General features: G+C 35.2%; 1 protein-coding gene across 2 annotated transcripts in view; it reads left to right on the forward strand.

The window, feature by feature from the left end:
• Positions 1-25,848, forward strand: part of MMP16 (matrix metallopeptidase 16) — a 314,497-nt gene that overhangs the window by 166,824 nt on the left and 121,825 nt on the right. The gene's annotated exons all lie outside the window — the stretch shown is intronic.

Consider the following 25,848-nt stretch of genomic DNA (forward strand, 5'->3'; position numbering starts at 1 on the left):
TTTACACTGCATTTGATAAATACTGTAAAGCAATTTTTTTCTGTACAATGTCACTTAAAAATTTTCTATAGTATTTCAGTCATGGGTGGACATTAAGTGAATTCTGCTATTTTTTTTGGACACTTTATTCCACTATTCCCACTTGAAACTTCACCCTGATTGATAGTTGTGGTGTGGCTTCTACCCTATCTTTTCTGTTATTTTATTCTTGATTATCACCTTTCTAGTCTGTGTAATTTTTCCCCTTCTCTTTTGTCTCTTCTCCATTTCCATGGTCTTTCAATCTAATACAATTATATATTAATAATTTTTGTATTATATCTTAATTTTTTGTCAAAAACCACTTTCTTACCAATCTATTCCAACACATCTGTCAATTTTCTAATCCTTATAATTATTCTGATATGCAAAAACTATGTAAAAATTAAAAATTAAATAATTTAAAAAATAGTTACTTGTTGCAAGAAGTATGTGTTTCTTCCTAGACAACAATTCATCATTCAATTCTTTTTGTATTTTTTATTTTGTTATCATTAATATACAATCACATGATCAACATTGTGGTTGTTAGATTTCCCCCCATTATCAAGTCCCACCACATAACCCTCACTGTCCATCAGCATAGTAAGATGCTATAGAGTCACTACTTGTATTTTCTGTGCTATACTGACTTCCCCATACTCCCCCGTACGTTATGTGTGCTAATCATAATGCCCCTTATTCCCCTTCTACCTCCCTTCCCACCTACTCTTCTCAGTCCCTTTCCCTTTGGTAACCATCAGTCCATTCTTGGGTTCTGTGAGTCTGCTGCTGTTTTGTTCCTTCAGCTTTTGCATTATTCTTATACTCCATATATGAGTGTCTTTCCCCGCCTGGCTTATTTCACTGAGCATACTACCCTCTAGTTCCATCCATGTTGTTGCAAAGGGTAGGATTTCTTCTTATGGCTGAATAATATTCCATTGTGTATAACGTACCACAGCTTCTTTATCCATTCATCTACTGATGGACACTTAGGTTGCTCCCATTTCTTGGCTATTGTAAATAGTGCTGCGATAAACATAGGGTGCGTATGTCTTTTTCAAACTGGCCTCCTGCATTCTTAGGGTAAATTCCTAGGAATGGAATTCCTGGATCAAATGGTATTTCTATTTTTAGTTTTTTGAGGAACCTCTATAATGCTTTCCACAATGGTTGAACTAATTTACATTCCCACCAGCACTGTAGGAGGGTTCCCCATTCTCCACATCCTCGCCAACATTAGTTGTTGTTTGTCTTTTGGATGCTAACCATCCTAACTGGTGTGAGGTGATATCTCACTGGTTTTAATTTGTATTTCTCTGATGATTAGCAATGAGAACCAGCCTGTTCTTTAACTTAATCTATATGCTATTCTTCTTCTTCTTCCAGTTGATTTAATCAATTAACTAACTTGGTAACTAGGACGAGAGACAGACCTCCATAATGTAAATGAACCTACCTTAATATCGAGATCCTGATCAACATAGTCACCTAAATAACCCTATTCTTAAGACAAAACTTCAAAGTAATTATTAAACACCTCCTTGGTTAGGGTTATTCCTAGGTATTTTATTCTTTTTGATAAAATTGTGAATGGAATTATTTTCCTGATTTCTCTTTCTGCTAGTTCATCGTCACTGTATAGGAATGCAACAGATTTCTGTGTATTAATTTTGTATCCCCCAACTTTGCTGAATTCAGATATTTGATCTAGTAGTTTTGGAGTGGATTCTTTACAGTTTTTTATGTACAATATCATGCCATCTACAACAGGGAAAGTTTAACTTCTTCATTGCCAATCTGGATGCCTTTTATTTCTTTGTGTTGTCTGATTGCTATGGCTAGGACCTCCAGAACTATGTTGAACAAAAGTGGGGAGAGTGGGTATCCTTGTCTTGTTCCTGATCTTAAAGGAAAAGCTTTCAGCTTCTAGCTGTTAAGTTTGATGTTGGCTGTGGCTTTGTCATATATGGCCTTTATTATGTTGAGGTACTTGCCCTCTTTACCCATTTTGTTGAGAGTTTTTATCATGAATGGATGTTGAATTTTGTCAAATGCTTTTTCAGCATCTATGGAGATGAACATGTGGTTTTTGTCCTTCTTTTGTTGATGTGGATGATGTGGATGGATTTTCAAATGTTGTACCATCCTTTCATCCCTGGAATAAATCCTAGTTGATCATGATGGATGATCTTTTTGATGTATTTTTAAATTTGGTTTGCTAATACCTTGTTGAGTATTTTTGCATTTATGTTCATCAGGAATATTGGTCTGTAATTTTCTTTTTTTGTGGGGTCTTTGCATGGCTTTGGTATTAGAGTGATGCTGGCCTTGTAAAATAAGTTTGGGTGTATTTCCTCCTCTTCTACTTTCTGGTAAACTTTTAGGAGGATGGATATTAGGTCTTCACTAAATGTTTGATGAAATTCAGCAGTGAAACCATCTGGTTCAGGCATTTTGTTCTTAGGTAGTTTTTTGATTACCAATTCAATATCCTTGCTGGTAATTGGTCTATTCAGATTTTCTGTTTCTTCCTAGAACAGCCCTGGAAGGTTGTATTTTTCTAGAAAGTTGTCTATTTCTTCTAGGTTATACAGTTTGTTAGCATATACTTTTTCATAGCATTCTCTCATTATTCTTTGTATTTCTGTGGAGTCTGTAGTGATTTTTCCTTTCTCCTTTCCGATTCTTTTTTTGTGTGTAGACTCTTTTTTTTCTTGATAAGTCTGGCTAGGGGTTTATCTATTTTGTTTATTTTCTCAAAGAACCAGCTCTTGCTTTCATTGATTCTTTCTATTATTTTATTCTCAATTTTATTTATTTCTGCTGTAATCTTTGTTATATCCCTCCTTCTACTGACTTTGAGCCTCATTTGTTCTTTTTCTAGTTTCATTAATTGTGAGTTTATACTGTTCATTTGGGATAGTTCTTCTTTTCTGAGTTGGGTCTGTATTGCAGTATACTTCCCTCTTAGCACAGCCTTTGCTGCATCCCACAGATTGTGCGGTGTTTAATTATTGTTGTCATTTGTCTCCATATATTGCTTGATCTCTGTTTTTATTTGGTCATTGATCCATTGGTTATTTAGGAGCATGTTATTAGCCTCCATGTGTTTGTGGGATTTTTCATTTTCTTTGTGTAATTTATTTCTAGTTTCATGCCTTTGTGATCTGAGAAGCTGCTTGGTACAATTTCAATCTTTCTGAGTTTATTGAGGCTCTTTTTGTGGCCTAGTATATGATCTATTCTTGAAAATGTTCCATGTGCCTTGAGAAGAATGTGTTTCCTGTTGCTTTTGGATGGAGTGTTCTGTAGATGTCCATTAGGTCCATCTGTTATGATACATTCTTCAGGGCCTCTGTCTCCTTACTTATTTTCTATCTGGTTGGTCTGTCCTTTGGAGTGAGTAATGTGTTAAAGTCTCCTAAAATGAATGCATTGCATTCCATTTCCCCCTTTAATTCTGTTGGTATTTGTTTCACATATGTAGGTGATCCTGTATTGGGTGCATAGATATTTATAGTAGTTATATCCTCTTGTTGGATTGACCCCTTTATCATTATGTAATGTCCTTCTTGTCTCTTGTTACTTTCTTTGTTTTGAAGTCTATTTTGTCTGATACAAGTACTGCAAGTCCTGCTTTTTTCTCCCTATTAGTTGCATGAAATGTCTTTTTCCATCCCTTTACTTTCAGTCTATGTATGTCTTTGGGTTTGAAGTGAGTCTCTTGTAGGCAGCATATAGATGAGTCTTGTTTTTTTATTCATTCAGTGGCTCTATGTCTTTTGATTGGTGTGTTCAGACCATTCACATTTGGGGTGATTATCGATAGGTATGTACTTATTGCCATTGCAGGCTTTAGATCCGTGGTTACCAAAGGTTCAAGAGTAATTCCCTTAATATCTAACAGTCTAATTTAACTCATTTGGTATGCTATTAAAAAAACAACCAAAAGGTTCTTTTTTTTCCCTCCTTTTTCTTCCTCCTCCATTATTTATATATTAGGTATCATATTCTGTAAACTTTGTCTACCCTTTCATTGACTTGGGGGTAGTCAAGTTGATTTTTCACCTGCTTAGTAATTAATTGTTCTACTTTCTTTGCTGTGCTTTTATTTCTCCTGATGACAGCTATTTAGCATTAGGAATTCTTCCATCTATAGCAGTCCCTCCAAAATGCACTGTAGAGATAAATTCTCTCAGTTTTGCTTATCTGAAAATTGTTTAAGCCCTCCTTCAAATTTAAATTATAACCTTTCCAGGTAGAGTATTCTTGGTTCAAAGCCCTTTTGTTTCATTGCATTAAATACATCATGCCACTCCCTTCTGGCCTGTAAGGTTTCTGTTGAGAAGTCTGATGATAGCCTGATGGGTTTTCCTTTATATGTGGTCTCTTTTCTCTCTCTAGCTGCTTTTAAAAGTCTGTCCTTATCCCTGATCTTTGCCATTTTAATTATTATATGTCTTGGTGTTGTCCTCCTTGGGTCCCTTGTGTTGGGAGATCTGTGCATCTCCATGGCCTGAGACACTATCCCCTTCCCCAGACTGGGGAAGTTTTCAGCAGTTACCTCCTCAAAGACACTTCCTATCCAATTTTCTTTCTTCTTCATCTGATACCCCTATAATGTGAATATTGTTCTGTTTGGATTGGTCACACAGTTCTCTCAATATTCTTTCATTCTTAGAGATCCTTTTTTCTCTCTTTGTGCCTCAGCTTATTTGTATTCCTCTTCTCTAATTTCTATTTCATTTACCATCTCTTCTACTACATCTAATCTGCTTTTAAATCCCTCCATTGTATGTTTCATTTCAGATATGGAATTTCTTAATGATTGAATCTCCATTCTAAATTTGTCCCTGAGTTATTGAATATTTTTCTGTACCTCCATGAGCATATTTATGATTTTTATTTTGAACTCTCTTTCAGGAAGATTGGTGAGTTCAGTTTCATTTGTCCCTTTTTCTCGTGTTTGTGAGATTTTTGTTTGAAGCAGTTTCCTTTGACATTTCATACTTGTATGTGGTGCACTCTAGTGCCCAGAAGCTGTAGTCTCTGGAGCTGCTCTGCCCCTGGAGTGATGTCAGGGGTTGCTGGTGCCTGGGGTTGGAAAGATCTGTTTCCTCATTCCCCAATTCAGTGCCTGTCTCCACTGTCAGTACTAGTGGGCCGAGCACACAGCTGTAAGCCTGTGCTTTGCATCTATAGCTGCCATAGGCAAGGCCTCTCTTTGGCTGGCCTGATGCCAGGGCAGGAACTGCTGGTTTGGGAGCAGGTGCTGACAGCCCAGGAAGAAGGCACAGCAGGCTATGTATCACAGTGGGAGGCCTTGGAGCTGAGTAGCCGGCCAGAGGTATGGAGCACCTGAAGCTCTTCAAATTCCAACCTGCTGGGCAGAGTGTGCCCAGACAACCTTCTCCACCTATCCCTTCTCCCACACAGCAAAATCCGTGCAAACCTTGCCCCTTCAGCAGCCCTCTCGCTGCTAGGAAATCTCTCAGACTACCCGCCTTTCCTTTTTCACAGAACAGCTGGAAGTTGATCCCTGTCTTCCACAAATGGCTGGAATCTCAATCTCTCCAAGTATTCTGCCTCTTTTAGCTTTCCAACCCCACTAATCTCCAGAGCACCATGCAATGTAGGTTTGTGCTTGCAAAGCAGATCTCCAGGGCTGGGTGTTCAGCAGTCCTAGGCTTTCACTCTCTCCCCACTCCATTTCTCTTCCTCCCTCCTATGTGAGGTGAGGGAAGGACTTGGGTCCCGCCAGATCAAGGCTTTGTTACTTTACCCTGTTTCATGAGGTCTGCTCTGTTTCTCCAGGTATACAGTCTGGTGCACCCTTCTTTCCTGTTGGTCTTTTAGGATTAGTTATAGTAACTATATTTTTGTATTCTATGTGGTTTTGGGAAGAGTTCTCTGTTTCACCTCTCTGGCCACCATCTTGAATCTCCTCATATTTCAATTTCATGTTTAAGAAGTATTCACAGAATTCTAAGATCTTAGTTATAAGATTCCTAAGCAGCCATCTCCCTCCCCAGTTCTTGTAGTCAGGACTCAAATATTTTTCTTTCTTACCGTAGTATTATTGAAAATATAAGCATGTATTTTTGTAATGACAACTAATCAGCTAATAAAACTCTTAATTCCTCCTTGATGAGTTAAGCCCAACCATCAAATAAAGCTTTGTTAGTTTATTAGAACCTCTAGTTAGCTGGATTAGTGTTAATAGCCTTGAATTTTTAGAACATGCAGAGTTCAAACACATTATAGATGGAATGAATTAGGTTGAATTAAACTAACATCAATTTTCAAATAAAGAAAATACAGTAAGTAACTTCATATTTTCCAAAAGAAAATGTCTAGTATTAATCAAAATAATGTTTTGAATTGTTACGAATATTAAATTATTATTTCATTTTTAAGAATTAGTTTAAAAAATTATGGCAAATTATGTTTTGAGATTTCACTATAGTGGAGTGAAAGCTAAAACCTTTGGAGTCAAACAGACCCACATTCAATTCCTGGGTAACTGATCTTTAGCTCCAGAAATCTGTAACATGCTATATGCTTGTTTTCACTCTGTATCTTATTGCAGGGCTGGGAACATTGTCAGTAGAAGTGGTTTCTGTTTAGGCATGTGTAACCAATTCGATAGCTGAGCATCTAATAGTAAAATGTCTGCAACATGATAGCCCATATTGGTTTGATACATAAATCATTTAAAATTAAATATGTTTATTTTACTTCTATCAAAATTGCACTGGCATCCTAATGAACTAGTTCAGACTTCTTCAAGCCAATTGTTAAAATTATTTTAGATCATGGAAGCAATGTTTGCATTCTAAATGATTGAGAAAAGTAGCACTTCTAATTATAGGTTTTTGCTGACAACAGGCAAAACTAAGGCACTTTGCTTCTGGGAGAAAGACTTTCTTGTAAAATTTTGAAACAGAGAAAATTGTGTATTATTCCAATAATGGGTCTAATTGTTAAGATTACTTTAAGTCTGTAGATTTGAATCTGTTAATTTGTTTTGGTGGCTTGATAAATTTAAAATTGTTTTAAAATCCTGTATAAAGGAGATTGTGCCTATCAATATTTTAAATATTAAAATCCTCAAGAAAGCTTCACAAATCTTTTAGATGTATACCGTATTGGCTGAAATTTTTTAGGCATCAACTAATACTTTTTGAAAATAAATTTTAAGAAAAAAATCTCTAGGAGCATTAGAGATGACATAGGAAATAAGAATGGTTACACTGGTTTGAGAATGATCAGTGTTGTGAATGTTTAGGTATTTTGTATAACAGAAGTTTTCCAAGGAATATAGATGTGGACAAGAATTTTGAAATAGAACATGTGAGGTACATGTGTAATCATGTCAATGGATGTGACTCAGATTATGCATTAATACATTTGATTGTCTCTTTAATTTACACAGTAGAAGCATAATAATTTTTGCATACTATTAAAACTTAAGTAAGTCAATTATTTAATATTTAGATTTGTTTGCAAGAAAATACTTCTTTACTGGCCAAATGAGAATATTTTTCCTTTTGAGTGAGCTTAGAAGATATGACTACAAAATAATAGGGTTTCAGAATTGTAGGGGATTAGGGAGAAGTTAACTGCTCAAGATGTAACACCATAAATATTTACTGCTTAATTGAAGTTCAAATTTAACTAGCAACAGCAGGGCAGCTAAGGTAGTGTTATGCTGAAGTATTGATCATTTGTCAAAAGAACAGCCTTTAGCTTTGCGGTGGTACTGGGGAATATGGGAAGAATTAATTTATTTGTATGTCCTCAATCCTAACTGTCTGTAATGTTGTCTTTTGTATCACAACTATACAAGGCACAATTCTGATATCTGCATTGATAAACTTTTTCTTTCTTTAATCCAGTCCTTGAATGCCCCCTGGCTTACTAAACTAAAAATTTTTCTTTCTCTCCTATTCACAGCTCTCAAGCACCTAGAAAACAGAGCAGCTTGATAATTTAGCAAAAATGCAAATGAAAGAGCCTCTCGATAAGTACCCAGCTCATTTTCCACAGCATATTGCTCAGCTAATGAAAGCAATTTGAATTCTGTCTACCTCAAAAAGAGATAAACAGTGTTTTAGGCTGCCAGTAACCCTTAATTCATTGTTATCCACTTTCTTATCAATTTGCTTATAGTCATGATACCTTTCAAAAACTCAAGCTAAAGCCCATTAAGTAAATTACACAATAGTTATATTAAAATAAATAAATAAATACACCCACATGCATGGCCACACACACACATACACACACAAAAATAATGCCTTTTTTTCAAGTTTTTTTTCTTTTATGTAGTGAATAAGCAAAGCATGTACATAGTAATTCTAAATAGAAAATTGTGATGTTTTTTGAAAAATATACTTCGCCTAAGTGTGACTTGGAAAATTTAATTCTAGCAAAATATTAAGATCCATTTGAGCATCATTATTATACTGTTTTCTTGGCTATGTTGTTAAGTTTAAATGACACTATCAATGTAAACACAAACTTATCACAAAGATTCTTTCTTATTGGACAGGTATCTACCACAGTAATAGGATTTCAAATTAATAATCTCTAAGCAGAAAGGTAGCTTATTAAAATGATATATAAAGCTATGACAAAAGAATATCTAGAGGCATTTCTTTTTTTACCGTGTAGTTGTAGTTCTGTTAACAAAAGGAATGCATTGTATCAGCTCTGTTTATTGTCAGAAAGGTCACCATCTAAGGTAGGAAGGTGATCAGGAAGTACTAAGGGCTATTGTGACAATCTGTCTAAGAACCTCGGAGAGAGAAATGATAAAAATTTCATCTGAGACACCAAATCCCTTAAATATATTACATAATTGTGATGGTTAGTTTTATGTGCCAACTTGACTGGGCTAAGGAATGCCCAGATAGCTCATAAAATATTATTTCTGGGTGTGTCTGCAAGGGTGTTTCTGGAAGAGAATAGCATTGGATTCATTAGACTAAGTAAAGGTCAACCTCACCAGTGTAGGCAGGCATCATTCAAATTGGTGAAGGCTGGAGTAGAACAAGAGAAAGGGTGAATTCTCTCTCTTCTTGATATGGTACACCATCTTTTCCTGGTCTTGGACATCAGAACTTGGTTCTTGGGCCTCTGGCCTAGGACTGAATTATACCATCAGCTTTCCTGGTTCTCCAACTTGAAGACAGCTGTTCATGGAACTTTCAGCCTCTATAACCTCATGAGCTGTTTCCTATAATAAATATCTTATTATATATCTATACCTATCTACCTATGTACTTATAAATATATATACATATTATTGTTCTGTTTCTCTGAAGAATCCTGAATAATATATCATTAAATGTGGAATGGTCAAATTCTATATCCAAGCCCATTTATCCTTTGAGTAAACTAGTTTAAGTTAAATATCTTCATGATATGATGCCTGAGTCAATAGACATAATTTTTGTGCACTGGGGAGATTTTTGTCATTGGCACACTAGTACAGACAACTCCTGTCAAGATGTAAACCTAGGCCTTAGACAGCTGTCTGCCACCTCCCAATCTTTTTGCTCATATGGCAGCTGTAACTGCTATACAATATTTATTAGACACCTAGAAGATTTGGACTTTGATCTTTGAGGACTGGAAAAGTTAGACCAAATGGGTATTTACCAAGAAGTCAGGAAGTACTACAATTTGTGGGGATATTTTCTAGATCAATCTTTCCTGTGCTTTTTGAAGATAAGGGAAGGACTTGATATGGTTAGCAGTCGTGGACCTTAATCCATCCTTACAAACACAGTACTTATTGAGATCTTAAATTCTAAAAATTTTACCTCTCTGTCACATAATTCTTATCTTTTTATGTTTTACCAAAACTTGGGAGTCCTCTCTCTCTCTCAAAGTAATTGGTTTTCAGAGCTCTGATAGAGGGTTTTTGTTTTTTTTTTAAACCTGACTTCCTCCCTTGCTTCCTTCCCTCCTGGAATAAACTTCATTTCACTGAGTTTATTTCATTCTACTGGATTGGTGACCTAAAATTTGATAGTCTTGAGTTCTTCAAAACCTCTCATTTATGTTGTTCCCTATGATTACAGTTCAGTCTCTACTAGACTTTATTTTTAGTTCACTGTGTACAGTTAGAAAATAGCAGATGAATTGGTGTCATCACACTCAAAATATTATTTCATTATATCAGTTTTAATGATGTGTATAAATGGATCATGAAGATTAAAATATATTTAATATAGAGCTCTTAAATAAATGAAATAGGTACAATCAGAAATTTCAATGTCACAAGACCTTTATTTCTTGCACATCTGGTTGGGCAAAGGGACTGTCCACTCACTCAGTCAGAGACCTAGAGAGTGGGGGCTCAGCCATCGAAATGTGATTTCCAAGGTGACCTCAGGCATCAACAGCCAGACAGCATCTGGAAGAACCAAGATAGATTTGCTCATAGAAGGGTATTATGTGCCAGACCCATAAGTGGTAAGTAACAATACTGCCCAATTACCACTAATTAGAATTCAATCCCATGAGCACACTTAATAATAATGACTGCTGGAGAAAGGTGATGGGTTTGATTAGTAGCTAGTCAGTCTGCCACACCAATATGTTGGCAGGTAAAAACAATACTAGTTTGATAATAGATACACTCCACATCTGTGGGTAAGTTGCTTAACCATAATTTGACTTTATACATATTTTGTAATGGCAACTATTTAGCTTGTAGTTTCTTTCTTTATATGGTATAAATAGGAATTTTCTTTCTAATTGATCTTCATTTAGGTTATTCTTAAATCTAGATGGTCTTCAACAAGGCAAAATGAAGTAGAAGTTTCAAATTTAGCCATTAGTTTGTCAATATAGAAAATTAATGTCTTTAAGTTTTTGGGAAAACCCAATTGGAATTAATAATTTGAATTAATAAATTATCAAGACTATTAATGAATTTCTACCTTAGTTTTGTGCAATTATTTTTTTGTATAATTATATCAATATGATACAAAACCTGGCATACTACTATTTTAGTCATTTCCTTACAATTTAAACATAATAAAACTCTACTTAATTGTTCTCATATTTAATTTATATCTCACTTCTTCATTAGAAATTAAATGTTGTAACAATTCCCCAATTTGTTGATTGTATATAAAGGCAGCAGCAGAAATAGCACTTGTCGCAATACACAGTGGAAATTATAGTTCATTGATTAAATGCGTCAGAGAAGACCCAGCAATTATAGGAAGTTTCCACCTCTGTTAGGCAAGGTTCTGCTAGGTATTTGTGCTGAACAATGGAGATTGATCTAAGATCATGGGATATGAGCCTGCTCTCCAGGTTTCAGCTGAAATTGTTATTTGACCAGTATGTGAAAGAAAAGTAGGGAAATCAAGAGGTAATTTTTTTAAAAACCCTCTCCGCTGGTTATTAGTTTCAGGCAAAGTTGCATAAAGAAGAAAACAGTAAAAATAAATAATACCAGGAGCCAAATTTAGTTGAACATTTAGTATGTCCCATATACTATTTTAAATTCACTTTATATATTTAACTCATTTATTCCTTACAACAAATTTATAGTGTAGGTAGTGTAACTATTTCCACTTTGCAAGGAAATTGATACACAGGAAGTTTGATAACTTGCCCAGGTTACCTAGTTAGTAATGACAAAATGATACCATTAAAAGTACTAAAGAATCAGAGAAGGAGTATCTACTTGAAGACTAAAGAGAAAAGCCTATCACTGAAAAGATTCATCAAGTGAACCAGAAAAAAAATACTAGAAACAACTTAGAATACCCATAAAAGTTTCTTTAGAATTGGAAAAGAAAACCTATGATTACTATAAAAACTGAATCTGTTGTGTTGAAGGAAATCTTGGTAAACATTTTCAGGAAAGCATGAAAAGATAAAATGATGGGAAATTCAGGGATGGATATAGGAGACCTGATAGATAGCTCCAGCTTAAGAATTACACACACACACAGATACACATATACATTTATCTCCCAAAGGAGGGAAGAAAGAAAAAGCAGAAGAAAAGCAAACACATAATAGCAAAAGTGTCTTGTTCTAAAATAATATATAAATAAGTATGCAATTTAAAAGGACCCATTGCATTCATTGAAATTAACAAAATCAGATCCACAAATAAATATATCCTGTAAGTAAAGAAAAAGATTACATTAAACTACAGGTAGGAAAAAACAGGTAGAAGTTCTTAAACTACTAAAAAATAAGACATAATTTTTGTTGTTGCTTTTTGCCTCTACTACACAAATTGTTAAAAGATAAATGACATAAAAGACATTTATACATAATATTCTCTTATTTTCAGTGATTTGTTTGTCCTTTTTAGTATTAAACTCTGGTTTCAAAATATTCCTATATAAATGATACTTGTTTTAGAAATGACATGTGTGTTGAATGATACTTTCTAGTGATTTGGTAATAACATAATATAAAGATAAAAGCAAATTTTAGGAAAACTTAAACCATATATATATATATATATATATATATATATATATATATATACATGTAATATGACTGTATATTACAGTATTACTATATTTTCATATACTTTCTCTTTAACAAACATTTCATTGATCATGTTGATGTTAGTAATATGATAGAAACCTATACCTCATAGAGTAGGAATCCAAGGGAAAGATTGAGAATTATATAAACTTCCAATAAAAATATTAATAATCCATACTATTTTAAAAGAAGGTTTTTTTTTTACAATCTAGGTTAGAGATATAATATAATTATTTGTATACTGACTTTAAGAATTGCCATATTGGAGACTTTAAAAGAACACTCTTGAAATTCCTACTTTGGGGGGACTAGATGTTCTAAAGATCCTTCTTATTATTAAATAACTAAATAATCAATAAAACATAATTTTTATTGACTACTTTACCAACACATTTGCCAAAAGCTATCTCCAAAAGATCAAGAACTCAGTGAACTAAAGCTAGAATTTTGGGTGATTTAGCACCTGTGAAAAAGGAGAGACCAAGTCTAAGCTCAGGAGCAAAGTGAGGAAATTGAATCTAAAGATCCTAGATTAAAATACCAATACTTGGATTTGGAAAAAGTGTTCCCAGATTTGTAATACCTCTCCCACCCAACCTTCCATCTCTATTATCATGCACATGCAGCTCCCAGTATCAGCAAATACATATCTTCTCTAGAGGCAAGCATGCTGGATTTTGACTCTTGGAATTTTTTAACATATGGATATCATGTAAACATTTTTTTACAATCAAAGATCACTGAATATAGAAGGAAATCAAGGTAATGAATGAGAGTCAGCTACAAAAAGAGGTTATAACTTTAAAATACATAGACTATCAAGGTATAATATATGTAAAAAGGAAGAATGGAATCACAGAAATGAACAAGCAACAAGATACCATCAAAAAATATCAAGAAGAGCTGAAAAGTAGAACCTAAAAAATGTAATAGTAAGAATAAAATACAATAATAATAAGTGGATTAAACAGCAGGCTAACATTAGCTGAAGGAATCGTAAACAAAAAGATGTATCTAAAAATCCACAAATTGTAGAGAGTAAAAAAAGATGGAACATATGAAAGAAAGATTAAGAGATAAGAAAAATAGAACAGAGTATCTAACATACATACAGTTGGAATCCCAGAGATAATTGAAAAAATGGGAAAGAAGAAATATCCAAAGATATACTAGTAGATAATTACCTAGAAATAAAAGTACTAATCCAGAGATGGAAGAAGCCTATGTATTCAAAGCAGCATAAATTAAACTCTCTCTCACACACACACACACACACACACACACACACTTTAGAGTAACTGTAGGCTACCAAAGACAAAAGATTTTCAAAACAAGCAGGTAGAAAAGACACATTATCTACAACTAGGCAGAAAACTCCCAAAACAAGGAAATCTGGAAGACAATGGAATATCTTGAAATGCTAAAAGAAAATAACTGTCAATCTAGAATTTCCTAGCAAAACTGTCTTTAAGAGTTGGGATAAAATAGAAAATTTTGAAATGGATGAAAATGAGAAAATTGGCCATTCATTTAGTAACTCGAAAAAACTGTCTGACTTGACATACAGGATGAAAGAAAAGAATTATAGAAGAAGAATCTTAGACAAAAATAATTTTAAATATTCCATATATAAAATAATGTGTAATCTCTAAATAAAATTAGCAGAAAGCAGCTTATTGAACAATAATAGCATGAAAATCCAGGAAGAAGAGATCAGTAATTAAAATACACCAAGATTCTTATATTGGTTAAGAGTACAAGTATAAGGAATTAACCTTACATTATAGTTAAGTAGTTATAGTACATTTTTAAGGATAAGGAATAAAAAAACTTTCAACTTGGTACAGCATCCAAAGTATCAGAAGGGAAAAAGGTAGAGAAAACAAAAGTTAAAAAAAGTGTACCAGAAAAACCAATAATTTTTAGAAAGCAACAAAATAATGGTATAAAAAACCAAAGTTAAAAAATCAGAATATAATAATTTTAAAATCCAAATATATTAGTAAGCACAATGAATGTAAATAGACTAAACTTGCCAGTTAAAAAGCAAAGTACTTAAATAAAAATAAAATCCCACTATCTACAGTTTATTATATATACCCCAAATGTAGCCAGTGTCAGCAAGAATTTAAATCAGAAAAGGACATTTGTACAGGGGGATGGAAATATAAATTTTCAAACCATTGGCAAAGAATTTGGTGAAAAAATACTAAAATTGAATATCTACATGTGCTATGATTCAATAATTTCATATCTAGATTTTTTGACAGTCTAAATAAAGTCTTGGCTTTGTACACCCATAGATATGCACAAGAATGTTTTCATACCAGCATCATAATAGCAAAAATTCAAAGAACCATCTAAATGTGTTTGTTAGGACAATGACTATATAATTTTTATTTATTTATTTATAAATGGACTGTTAAGTGGCAGAGAAATATAGTTACTAGTACTATAAGCAACAATTACAGATGATTCTTAGAAACAGTAAAGAGTGAATAGGGCAAATTGCAGAAGATTATATAAAATATGTTACCTTTTGTTCTAAGATACAAAAAGAAACAATAAAAGATAGGCACATATATGTAGTTTTCAAAGCAAGGTAAAGTTATCAGAATTTTAGAATAGCAGTTAGCTCTGAGGGAGGCAGAAGAATGGGATATGGATAAAACAAAAGTAGATGTAAAAACTTGTCAATACTTTACAAGTTTGGATGGTAGATTTTTGGTTTATGTTATTATGCTTCATAATTTACATGTATGTTAGATATATTGTTTTATATGTATCAAATATTACATGATTATAATTATATTTTAGGAAAGGTCTATTGAAGTGTGCAAAACCCAACAGTGGTCTATGATCTTGATGGAATTTACCAACCACACTGATTTGAAGTTTTCATGCAAAAAAGAAACATTTGAATTGAGAACAGAGGAAATCACACAGTTTCAGTAGAGAGAGATGGGAAGAAGGAAGTATTAAAGCAAAGTAACTATATGGTAAAAAATCAAACAGTGTAAAATATTCAGGACATGTTTGCAACAGGATTTCTCAACCTCTGCACTATTGACATCTAGGGACAGATAATTGTTTGTTGGGCAAGGAGGGGTTCCATATACATTAATGTCATCATCCGTGGCCTCTATGCATAGCAGCCCCAATTGTAAACAACTAAAAATGTCTTTCCAACCAAAAAAGTCTCTAGTCTGCCAACTGTTGTCTAGTCAGGTGTAAAATGACTCTTTGTTGAGACCCACTGGTCTAGAAGATGGGATAATCAATGTGAATCATAGTAATAGCTAAAACTAGGAAGGTTGATTTTATCTAATTAGTTCAAATTACTTAGTGACAGTATAATGAGGTTGCTCTCTCTTATACTCAATGGAACCCACTAAACTCTTTTTTGAACAAGGGAGTAAAGTGAACACGGTTACGATTTAGGGCATTTTATTCCTGTGTAGGATATAAGCTATGTCAGAAGGAAGAAAATATGAAGAGTTGAGTATGGATCTGTTTAGAGTTGATTTCACTATTGAAATTGTTGTGTGATGTCTTTTCAGTATTATCTCCTATACCATGATTTAAGTCAAAATAAATACTAGAGAATTATAAGAGTAAAGATGGAATAGTGTTTGAAAACACTCTACAGAAAATAGTGGATTTTATTAAAATGAGATTATTTTGCAAAATAAAACATGAGCATATGTAAGAAACAATTTGTTAACTGTAAGATTTGATTTGTTCAAATGTAAACACTCTGGTCCCTTCCTAAGGGCCAGACCTTTGATTACTTCTGTATCAGTTCTATACATATTTATTAAACTCACTGTTTACAGTTTTAAAGAGAAATTCTTATCAGAGTCTCAAATTGTGTCTGTCTCATATATTTAGTTCTAAATTTGGTCATGCTTTAAAAAGTAAATACTTGTTTCTGATTAACTGGAAAAGTTATTTCAAGCAGTATATTATAAGAATTCTCAGAATGATAGCATATTTCCTATTTACTTCAGCTTATTTTTAGATATAAGAAATGGAACACTATTCTTACATTGTTCCATATTATGTTGATCTGTAACATATATAAATGATCAAATTTAAACTCTCCTTTTGCTTTTTTTTTTTCATCCTTTTAAATCAAACTACCATTTTTTTTTTCTATTTCATAGTGTAAGTTTTCCATGTGTACATGTGTGTAGTAGGTTCAGGTTATTTTCAAAGAGCAAAATTGTGCTTTATCAGATTTTTCCTTTCACTTTCCTAGATTTGTTCTCTTTTATAACCACCTGGTCCTTTTAATTTTATTATTAAATGGTACATATCGAATAGAATATGAGATCAAGAAAACTCATATGCATTTGGTTGTAGTAGATTTGTTTATCTAGAACAGTCCAAAGAAGGAAATACTAAGAAGAAATCTACTTGTATGGTATATTAAATTTGTACATATGATTATTTATTAAACCAGTGGCAAATAACCCCAGTTTGAAATAAAAGATTTTCACGTAATGAAACTACATTTAGAGCCCTTTTGGAGGGAGTATAACTCCAGGGAAAGGAAATCCCAGGGCAAAATACCTAGCTGAAACTGAAATCAGTCTAAGGGAGAAATAAAGTTTAAAACCCATTTATTGCTTACAAACAGCCATCTGGAGTCTGTCTCTCTCTCCTTCTGTGCCAGAAGCAAACGGAAACCTCCCCGCAACCCCTCAGGTTCAGAATAGCCCTCTGTTGCCCAGGTAATTACCCATTGATATAGAGGCGAACTACTTCTCTCAACCTCTTAGAATTGCCTGTTGATATGGAGATGCACTAAAGCCAGGTATGAGATTCTGGAAATACTACAATTTTACCCACAGGCCACCCCTCCAGAAATCTCACCCTACAATCTTCTTGTTCCCCTTCTTCCTCAATGGTCCCTGGGCAAGAAAACAGGAGCATTGTAACCAGCCTGATGACCCACAATAGCAACAGCAATAAAATCATGATAATCCTCAAGCCAGAGGATTCAGGTAGGTTCAAAGTCCTATGCAGATTAAGTCCAAAACTCGCCCATTCCACAGGCAGGCAATAGCTGAAGAGGTAGACGGTTCAGAGCAGTCATCATGAGGCAGCTGCAGCCAGGGGGCGTATGCAGGCCACAAGCACTGTAGAAGAAAATGACTTTAAGGGCAATAAGATAACATGTTTTAATGACACCAGCATAGACAAATCTTGTCCATCAGGTAGGATACATTCAAGAAAGCGGTAACTGCCTTTGGTTACATGAATATCTAGCTCACAGGGTCTTGAGGAGTCCATTACACTCAAGGCCTACTCGGCCTTAACTGCCTGTTTAGCAGCAGTAAAAGCAGCTGCACATGTCTCATCCCAGTCTCATCTGATGCCCTTTCGTACCAACTGGCAGAAGGGCTTCAGACTTTGTGTAAAGTGTGGGATAAACACTCTACAGTCGCCCAAAAGACCCCAAAACTCTTGTAATACTACCACAGTGGTAAGGGGTGGCGAAAGCCTGGACCTTGTTTACAACTGCTTCAGGAATAACTTTAGTTTTACGGGGACAACCCCCAAGAATTTTACAGACAAACCGGGTCCCTGAACCTTGGTGCTGTTCATACCCATCCTTTTTCCTGTAGATGTTGCAGCACTCTAGGAACTGCCCCTTCTAAATCTGCAAGAGAATCAGATGTAAGCATAATATCATCAATGTAGTGATAAAACTGCACCATTTGCGATTTCTTACATGTGGCCAAGTCCTGGGCTACAAGTCCAGGACAAATGGTAGGACTGTGAAGGTATCCCTATGGAACTACAATAAATGTCCACAGTATACTCCTTTGGGGGTAAACACCCTATCTCCAATGGGATTTGGGCTTACTTCACTCTAATTGTCTTACCCCCATAGCCATCTACCACAGCAGGGATCCCAGGAAAACACTCAGGGTTGCCATAAATCAGAGAACACTTAGCTCCTGTGTCCACCAGCACCAGGACACATTGTACATACACAGGGGACCAATGAATTGCTAATTCAATGTGACCTCTGGTCCCCACCATATCCCCCAAGGTGGGGACCTTGACCACCCCTCTCAGTCGAACTGCGATGCCCAATCATCCTCCTGTGGGGGTGAGGGCCCAGGCAAATCCTGAGTACTTTCCCCCAGGTAGTTTTGCAGGGACACGGGCCGGGCATGAGGCCTTGACTCCGGTTTCCGTGTCCTGGGCCGTAGCAGCTGGAACTGCTCCTCTGGCTTTAATTGGTGCAACAGTTCTAACAAGATCCTATTAGGCTGCCCATCAGGTTTCTCTTTCACTACCTAGGCCTTTATCAAATCAACCCACATCTGGGTCCTCAAGACCTTCATGGGGCCTTTTGCACCTCTCCTTTCAGTCGTAGCCCATACTTCCCTTCGTGCCCTTATTGTTCCAACCTCCCCCAGATGCGCTAAAGTACTAATAGCTTCATTTATGGGTTGCCCAATGTGAGGGGCAACTATAGTCACTAGAGATCCAAAGAAAGATGGGGGAGCTGTATACAGTACCAGATTTCTCATTCCTACAGTGAACAACTCATTGGGTTCCTGGGGGCCCATATTATAGATGCTATTTTTCACACCCAATTCCCACAATACCTTTTGGAGCTCTACATACATTTTCCAGCTAGTGGGTAAATTTGGTAAATTAGGCCAAACTGCCCTGATGTCAGCTGTCAGCCATTCCAGCTGATGGGCACTTTGTAACTGCTGCTGGATGGAAGGGTGTGTCATCAGGGAAGCCATTCTACTCATCTCAGTACCCAACATAAGAATGTTTTCCACCCCCATATCCCAGAGACGTAAAAGCCATGTAGGCAGAGATTCTGATGGCTTCTGCCTATACCAAATGCTCATGTCCACCAGCTCATCCTGAGTATTGGGGTGGAGCATGGAGTGCTCCACAACCTGAGGAGGGTGTAGCTCCTTGCCCCGAGGAGCCTGTGGTTTTTTTTCTTTAATTACAGCCGGGCAGGCCTTTAATACAAGAGAGGCTGGTACCTGGGACAGTGGCCTCGGCAGCAGATCAACCCATGGCCCTGCCTCCTCATCTACTCCCCTCCAGCTCCACCACCATTTCTGGAGCTGAAAGGATCACTCTTTCCTCCCCCTTCCCCATGGCCTCCTGCAACACGGCTTCTCCTGCTGCCTCCTTGCTCACCACTGCTAAGGAATCTTCCAGGAGCATGATCCGTTTTCTCAATAACTGTCTCTCTTCCTTAAGGGCATAGCATAGGTTATCCCCCAGCTCCTCCAAGCAATGCTGAGATGTGCCTCTCTCCTGCAGAAGTCCCTCTCTCTCCTCAATTACCCTCTGTTTCTCTTTGATAGCCCTCTCTCATTCCTTGATAACATTTTCCACTATCTTGAGGAAAAGAAACCCTATAATGCCAGCTGCTACATGGCAACTCAGGGCCTCTAAACATTCTTCTATCTCACGGAGGGCTAATTCTGCACCTTCCAGTGTCTCCACCTTTCTCCAGTTCTGGGGAAGGCCCCACCCCTCTAGGAGGTGCTTTACGCTAGATGAATCCCCCACTAGGGGCTCCCAAACTGGAAGCCCCACAGATTGGGGGCTCCCAGGTGAAACTGCACCCTCTGCTGCTGCATCCACTGGGGCCTCCCCACTATCCACAGGAGTGGTTCTGGGCATCTCTCCATCATCTCTAGGGGAAGCCTGCCAAAAGGTTGTACCCATTTACACAGATTTTTAGTTCAAGGTCCTGCTAACTACTGCCATATGTAAGGGGTGATTCTGGACATCTCCCCATCATCTCTAGGAGCAGTCGGCCAAAAGGTTGCACCCATTTACACAGATTTCGGGTTCAGAGGTCCTGCAGACTACTGCCAGATGTAACCCTGGGGAGAGGTAATCCCAGGGCAAAATACCTCGCTCAAACTGAATCAGTCAAAGGGAGAAATAAAGTTTAAAACCTATTTATTGCTTACAAACAACCATCCAGCATCGGTCTCTCTCTCCTGCTGTGCCAGAAGCAAGCGAAACCTTCCCGCAATCTCTCAGGTTCAGATAAGCCCTCAGTCATTCAGGTACTCATTGATACGGAGATGAACTACCTCTCTCCACCCCTTAGAAACGCCAGTTGATATGGGAGATGCTAGTTGATATGGGAGATGCGCTAAAGCCAAGTGAGAGATTCTGTAAATACTGGAATTTCACCCACAGGGAGTTATACTGGGTGGTTGAATTGGCATGTTGTGCAGCTATCCTATATAAATAAATGACCTGGATCCCCACCTATAAACTATTACTTTGGATACAATACTTTGGATAGAATTTATCAATACAAATTTCACCTAGAGGAGCTGTATTGATGTTTTTTTTCATATCAGAAACATATTGAGGAAATGTACATTTCTGTTTTGCAGTTTATTTCTCAAATCAAAAAAAATTAAATTAGATGTAATTTAAACCTTTAAACTTACCTTAAACTTTTAACCTAATCCCCTGGCCTTAAAAGAACCATGAATCTTACACTGAACTCAGTTTATGCATTTATATTCACAGCTCTCCTTTCTACCTTTTTCTGACCTTCACTCATTGTTTCCTTATGAATTCCTGCCTGGGGGGGGGGGAGTGGCTGCATTTTATGCCTCCCATTCCATTATAAAGTCTTACTCAGCCTGCAAGGCCCTGGCATTACTGAATCAGCCCCCTAAAATTTGTTCTAATCACTTCCTTTTGTATTTGTAACTTTGTGGTCCACAAAATATATAACAGGTTTCCTTTACTATCTTAAAAAAATAATTAATTCTTATGGAATAAATGAAATTAAACTAGAGATAAGGTATCTTATAAAATAAATTTCTGGAAAAATAAAACATAATTTTCATTTGCTCAATATATTTTAAACAATCATCCTCAAGGAGAACGTCAACTAGAACTTTTCACGCTTCAGCAGGAGGTCAGCTGAGAATCTTTGAGGAAGCATTGAGAAATGGTTCTCTTTACCTGTGTTTATTATCAACTCATGTGATTGAAGTTAAACTTACCTAACTTGCCCTAATTTATTTTCAACCCTGAGCATCATATTCTTTCCCAAACAATAACATTTCAGTTCAAGACAGAGGGTTAGGGCAATAACAGGAGGAACGAAATCCCGTACCATCATACACTGTCCTCAGTTTAATGCTCTGTCCATCTCCCTTCAAGACCCCAAGGGTTTATAGTCAGAAAATATATATGTACTCTGGCTTAAATAGATCTCAAGTGATAAGTTCAAATTTATCTAAAATGGAATAGTATATCTGCATTTTTCTAAACCAGCTTCAGCCTTATCCATATTTTCCACTAGATTGATTTCAGGTACTTAATATGGGAGAATATCACACACTCTGCTCAGATTGCCCTAGTGACATTGACTTACCTGGATTTATTTAATTAAAAAATGATGCAGTCTGCATCATGTTTTGGTCATAATATTTCATCTAATAGCTTCCATCAAATACTTTTTTTTTTCTTCAAAAGAGCCAATACAGACATCTATCTACTCTAACATATCTATTTATCACATTATTTCTTACAGATGAACAAATGATTAGTCTTCATATAAAGGACTATTTTTCTCTATGCCTACATCAAGCCTACTAAAAATAAACAATTAAAATATAAATTCTATGATATTTAGTAATCTCTTAAAATGACTATGCCTTTGTGTCTCTAATTGTAATATGGGGGAAGGTGGTGGTTAAAAGTACATAATCAACATTAGAATATATTAAATATATCAATGCAACTACTTTAGTGCCTGATATGTCAATATACCTTCTTCAAGGCCTAGAATATAACAAATATCAAAATAAATATTAAAATAAGTTTTGTTCCTGATAGCTACAGTGTTAATTCCACATTTGGATTTAATACTGAATCCATAATTTCTAATAACATTTAACTGTGATATAGTTTATGATATGATTAATCATAAAAGCAATATGAATTCCCTGAGTAAAATTTAATAAACTAGAAGTTAGAAAGAAAGTTATTAAAATCAGCTTGAAAACTTCCACTCAAAGATGACCACTGTAAGGGCTAACAGATTTCACATCCACATATGTTAATTGCTAGATAAAATAGAGATGAATCTAGGCAGATGTACAGATGGTTGTCATTATATTGTACATAGTTTTAAAATATTTACCCTTTGACTGCATATTATTTGCCCATCATTCATAATATTTTGCCATTATGACTGAATATAATTTATTAAGATTATTCTAATGGCCAAAATTTAGGTTATTTCTAATTTTAGCTATTAGTTATACTGTAATGAACATGTCTTTCTATAGATTTTTGTTGACACTCTAGCTATTTCTTAAGTATCAATTCACATAATTATTTGGCTTTTTAAAGAGCTTGGTGTTATTAGGTTATTTTTCAAAAATGCAGGACCAGTTTACAATCCTACCAGTAGTATATGAGAGTGTATAGTACATTAACAATGAGCCTAAGAGTAGCTATGATACAATGGTAAAAATAATTTTTATGAAACAGTAATAATAGTATGAACTGTATGTTAAACACTGTTAGGTGCTATAGATGAACTTTCATTTAATCTTCACTGCAACTCTATTTTGTAGATTCCATTATTATCTCAAAATTACTGATGGGAAAAGTGAAATACAAAGGGATTAAGTATTGTATCCAAAGTAGTAGTTTATAGGTGGGTATCCAGTCATTTACCTGTACAGGGTAGCTGCACAGCATGCAAATTCAACTGGCAAAGTCATCCACTTGAGCTTAACTCTGGTAATACCTGCTTTGTTCACTGTTAACAGTTTGAGTAGATAAAAGTTTAATTTCACCCATTTTGCTAACACTGAATGACACATTTTTTGGATTTATCATTCACGTGTATGTGTTTTCTGAATGTTCACTAGCTGTTCCTCTCCTTTGTGCCTATTGGAGCATTCTACTGAGTTATCTTCATTAATTAGTAAGAGTTCCTTAAACAGAAAGGATATTGGTTGTTTATCTCATTTTCTCCCACTTGGTCACTTTGAGTAAGTAGGAGAGAGCAAAACTGCCTTCTTCCATGAGGAAGAATAAGGAAGCTACCTCCGTTTGTCTTCCTTTATTCAGTTACAGGTTATTTCTCCTGAGTTGTATTACATTTTTTTCTGTTCCAGGACAAATACTTTGTTGATAAGTTGGTAGAGGCCAGTGTGAATATTTGATCTCAGTTATACTTTAAATTTGATGACTTTTCAAATAGTGCATCCTTTTGTCTTTAGGAGTTTTAAAATTTTTCCTTTGTAATATGGATAATATATTTCTTAGTTTCTTCAAACATAAAATGTGGTTTAGCAGAGAGTATCCATTTTTAAAAAATTTTTTATGTGAAATAATTGGTTTTCTGATTTTTTATAGGCAGCAGTGCTTTCTAATCAAAATGTTATGAAATGCACTTAGTGAAGTTATTAAGACTTTTGAAATACATATAAAAATTATAAAGAACTTAGTTATATATTCAGTGTATTACAAAAACTTAATTCAGTAGAATTGTATTCATATCAACAATGGAAACCAGATTAATTTATCTTCCCAATTTCCATAATTGAATAAATTACAAGTTGAGTTTCACTAAGGCACATGTAGGTGTTGTGGTGCTTTTCAAGTATGTCCACAAGTTCTTTGACACTTGTCCCTTGAAACATGTAGTCTAATTCCTCTCCCAGTGAATATGGGCAATATAGTGGATCACTTCTAAATAGGATGTAGTAGAAGTAAGGCTGTATGACTTCCCAAACTAAGTCCTTAAAAGGGTATGGTTTCTGCTTGGAGCTAGAAAGAACTCCTTTTCTTTCTCTCTTTCTGTCTTTGTCTCTGTTTCTGCCTTTCTCTATTTCTTCCTTCATTTCTTCTCAAGATATTTGTGTTTAGAGCCCAATCACCATGTCTTATGGAAACCCAAGCCATATGGAAAGACCCAGGTAGAGATGGACCTCCATCAGTAACCAATACCAATTTGCAAGTTAAGTGAATGAGCCACTTCAGAACTGAAACCTCTAGTCCCAGTCAAGTTTATCCAAATAATGCAGATCCAACTTACATCTAATTAAACTTCATGAAAGACACCAAGGCACAAGTCCCCAGTCAAGCCTACAAGTTTCTGGCCCACAAAATCCATAACAGACAGTGACAATGATTATTTTTGTTTAAATACATCATGTTTTGGGGGAAATCAGTGATGTAGCATAAAATATCACAACTGTGTACAAAGGCAAATAAGGATACTTAGGAAATTACCTAGAAAATTCAAGGCAAAGAAATAAAACAGTATTTTGTAAATAATGAGTACAGGACAAGTAGGGGAAATGTATGCAAATTACTAATTGAAATATGGCTGGTTTTTCTAATAGTCATAATCTTTCATTCACTAATTGATAAGTATGTAAATCAATGAAAAGCTATTAGCTGTGATTCTTCTGCTTATATTAGCAAATAAAGAAGAAGATAGAGAACTGGCCATATTCCCTGCTTTTCCCATATTCTTTGTAAGAAAATTCAGTAAGTATGTGGATAAAGAATAGAAAAGGTGTCTAAATATACAAAGATGCACCTTTTTTTGAAAGGTTTCAAAAAGTTTTAATACCAAAGTCTTAAATCAAAGTCTATATAATACACACATGAAGTACTATGAGTGTAAATAGAATGATCTACAGGAAAGAAGCTGAATATCTAGAAATAGCTATGTAACTGATAATGGAATATTTAATAATGGAGTACTCTTAAGAATAAGTTCTGTGACCCATGATTCCATAAATTACTTGAGGAAGAGAATTCAGTGAGAAGCACTTGACTTAAGGATCCTAAGCCAAATCAAGAAAAAAAAATTAAGGTAAGTCTGAGAAGCTATAAAGGAACTCACACGTTGAAGCATAAAATTGGAAGATGTGCTTACTGTGAGATGTACAGGAATTTATCTAGGGAAATATAATTCAAATGATTTGTACAAAGTGTCAGAATCTGAACAATCAGCTTTAAGTAAAGAATTTATTATTTGGTGCCAAAATAGGCTTGAGATAACCTTAGGGGAAAAAAATATACAAAAAGATGCTTAAAATTTAAATTATGAGAACCCTTTAAAATGTCTTTATTGCTCACTGACAGTCAAAAGAGTGGTTAAGTGTACCTTAAAAACATACAAATTATAGCTATGATGGCAGAGCTTACAGCAGACCAATATTCTCATCGAAATTTAAAAACATGAAATCAAATTTATGTGTGTGTTTAAAGATA

This window comes from Manis pentadactyla, chromosome 3 (genome assembly GCF_030020395.1).
Source record: "Manis pentadactyla isolate mManPen7 chromosome 3, mManPen7.hap1, whole genome shotgun sequence".
Lineage (NCBI taxonomy): Eukaryota > Metazoa > Chordata > Mammalia > Pholidota > Manidae > Manis > Manis pentadactyla.